Consider the following 3647-nt stretch of genomic DNA (forward strand, 5'->3'; position numbering starts at 1 on the left):
TTATTACCTAATTTGGGAGAGATTGGACAGCATTATGCTGAGTGAACTAACGCAGTCCCATAAGGATAAATATTGTATAAAACCATTATTATAGATTAAGTATAAGGATCCAAGAGGGATGGGAGAGTTTGGAAGCAGAGGAATGAGGATGTGCAGGAGGAGAAAGGAATTAGTCATATGGTTGTACAATTTGTTGGGTGAGGGGATGAGAGAAATTGAAAGAATTTGATCTTGAAAACAATGTATTAGAATTTTATAAATACACTAGATGTTGTTGTTTACCGTTGGGTTGGAACTGACCCATAGTTGACCCTCTGCCGAGTTTTCAGAGGCAGTTAACCACACAGGAGGAGATTGCCCATCTTTCTTCTGTAGAGCCGCTAGTGGCTTCAAACCTCATGCCGTTGGGATTGCAAGACAGCTTCTTGCCACTAGGCCATCAGAACTCCCTAGCAGAAAATAAGTAAATTTTTTTAAAAGTCAGAAAATAGACATATGTTTATCCAAAAGCATTTCATCTTGTGTGTTGATTTTTTCTTTTTAAACACACACACACACACACACTTTTTAAAATAGGGACACTGAATCCACAATATCTTTATTATTATTATTATTAATTTTAGTCAAAATTTACAGAGACATTGGATTTCCATTCATCCATTGTTGCACTTTTCTCCCTGCCCATACCTCCCTCCCAGCTCACTCTTCTCTTTGCAAAGTAAAAGAAAAATTCCTTCACTGTTTTACAAACACTCCCCCAGGTCCACTCCACTATGCAGCCTTCACTCTGGACTCCCATCATGACAAAAATACCTAATCACACATCCTTTTTAAACAGTTTTCTCCCTCATCTGCTTCAATGCAGCATACTTTATTTATCCCATCTTTCTCAGTCTCCCCACAACCCTGATGTCTGTCCCATTCTACAACAGTGGCGCTATACAGAACTTGTCCTTTTGTGACTGAGATATTTCACTCAGCATAATTTTATCCAGGGTCACCCATTTTGAATAATATTGCATGAGTTCCTTGTTTTTCAATGCGTGTGAATATACCACAGCTTCTCTATCCATTCGTTTGTTGATGGGCATTTAGGTTGTTTCCAACTCCTTGCTATTGTGAACAAAACCACAATAAACATGGGTGTGCATATATCTGCTTGGATGTCAGTTACGGTCTCTTTGGGGTATATTCCCAGTAGTGGAATTGCTGGGTAAAAGGTATTTCTATTTGCAACTTTTTGAGAATGCCTCATACTGCCTTCCATACTGGTTGCACCATTTTACACTCTCATCAACAGTGAATAAGGATCCCTGTTTCTCCACAACCTTGCCAGCATTTGTTGCTTGCTGCTCTGTTAAATTTGCTATTCTTACTGGGGTGAGATGATATCTCACAGTTGTTTTGATTTGCCTCTTTCTTAGAGTTAGGAATGATGAACATTTCTTCATGTGTTTGTTGGCCATCTGAATGTCTTCTTTGGTGAAGTGTCCATTCATAATTAAATTATGAAAAAATTACAAAACATTACTACAAGAAATAAAAAGAAACCTGGAGAAGTGGAAGAATATTTCTTGCTCATGGAAAGACTCAATATTGTGAAAATGGCAATACTACCAAAGACAATTTACACATTCAAAGCAATCCCAATAAAATACCAATCCCATTCTTCAACAAGACAGAAAAGGCAATCTCCAGTTTCATATGGAATTGAAAGAAGCCCTGAATAAGCAAAGCACTCCTTAAAAATAGAAAAAAATTTATGAGGCATCTCACTCTTTGATTTCAAATCCTACTACACTGCTGTGCTGGTCAAGACAGGATGGTACTGGTACAATGACAGACTCACAGATCAACGGAACAGAATTGAGAATCCAGAAATCAGCCCATCTGCCTATGGTCAACTGACTTTTGACAAGGAGATTAAATCAGTTAAGTGGGGAAACAACAGCGTTTTTAATAAATGGTGTTGGCAAAATTGGAAAACTACCTGCAGAAGACTCAAGCAAGATCCACACCTCATTCCATCCACAAAAACCAACTCTAGGTGGATCATGGACCTAGGACTAAAACCAAGGACTATAAACTGCATTAAAGAAAAGCTTTGGAGAACTCTAGAAGTCCTAATCTACAACATAAACAGTCTTCCAAATATCCTGAAAAATCTACAGCCAGCAGAGGATAAAACAGATGAATCGGACCTCCTAAGAATCAAATCCCTATGAACATCCCACAACTTCTTCAACAGGGTAAAAAGGGAAGCCACAGACTGGGAAAAAATATTTAGTAATGACATGTCTGAATAAGGACTTATATTTAGAATTTATAAATACTTGAGCACCACAACAAGATAAAGACAAACAATCCAATTGAAAAATGGGCACAGGATATGAATACCCAGGATCTTAAAAGTCATTTGTAAATGACAAACACAAGTTTCTGAGGAGGGGAAAAAGTTGAGTTGAAGTATAGAAACTGGATCCTCAATACCTTAAAAAAAACAAACCAACCATTTCTATTGATAAACTTAAGTCTTAAGGTGGGGGGGGGAAGGGGGTCTAGAGAAGCAGCTTTTAAAATGCAGGGAAGCAAAATAATATGGAAAAATAAAAGTAACTCAAGCTTACCAATATGAAAATTTTCAACAGCTAAAGCTTCATTTCTTCAGAATCTTAGAGCAACTCATTTGCAATTTATATAAGTATGCTTAAGTTTATTCACCTCTTCTGGGCAAAGCAGAGTTCTAGTGTCATGATTCTGCTTGTTGCTGGTCAAATTCACCTAATAGTCTTTTGATGTGAGCCAGCTTGTTAGGGAGATACTTGCATCTGTAATTTTCTTCATGACGGTTTGGACTAGACTGCTTGATCTTCTGCTATTCTTGCAACCTCTTCAGGAACATTCTGATACTCTTTTGAGCCTGGAGAAAGGCATTTTGTTGCACATCCAGTTTCAGAAATCTTGTAGTCACAGTCTCCATCCTGGCAAGCAAGGCCCTATACTCATTGTACTCAGCATTGAAGTCATTCTTTTAATTATGACATTGCTCATAGGAGCCAATAGCAATATATTCTATCAAATGGAGGCAGTGAAGCCCTCTTTCACTCCTTCATTGGAATTAGGACTGGATTTACTTAGTTTGGCATTTTCCTCTTTTCTTTTAAGGTCCCCCTCATTTTCTTCAAGAATCTCAATGCCCTGCTTTTTTATTTGATCCTTTCCCCTGTATGTTTTAGACTTCTTTTTGGACTTCTTATGAGATGCTGAATGGCTTTCTTTCATAGGCTTTGGACATTTTAGAACTGAACCAGGGGGTAAGGTTTCCAGAAAAATCCTAGACACGTATTTGCCTTGCTAGTCCTCATAGAGATTATTAGCATTTTGACTGAAACTATCAACAGGTAGGTCTTGGAGTTAGAGTTAGAATTTACAGTCTGAGCAGGATTTGAGACAGGTAGGTAAATGGGTTGAAGACAGCAGTAGGGGGGTAGAGATGGAAGTGGCTGCAGGGGGGCAGTGGGGCACCAGCAGCAGATTTTTCACTGGTAGGATCCGAATGACCAATTAATGTTGGCGGTATTTGTCAGATGAAATATTTGAACTTTTTTACTCACTAAACTTAAGAGACACTGGACACAGAAAAAAAA

The 3647-nt window shown here is 38.2% G+C and overlaps 1 pseudogene; it reads right to left on the minus strand.

Annotated features, from left to right (window-relative positions):
* Window positions 1-2749: 2749 nt before the first annotated feature.
* The window catches only part of LOC102871807, a 5243-nt pseudogene continuing 4345 nt past the window's right edge, over window positions 2750-3647 (minus strand).

Source organism: Elephantulus edwardii, unplaced genomic scaffold (genome assembly GCF_000299155.1).
Source record: "Elephantulus edwardii isolate Elephantulus edwardi_28Jun2011 unplaced genomic scaffold, EleEdw1.0 scaffold00146, whole genome shotgun sequence".
NCBI classification, from domain to species: domain Eukaryota; kingdom Metazoa; phylum Chordata; class Mammalia; order Macroscelidea; family Macroscelididae; genus Elephantulus; species Elephantulus edwardii.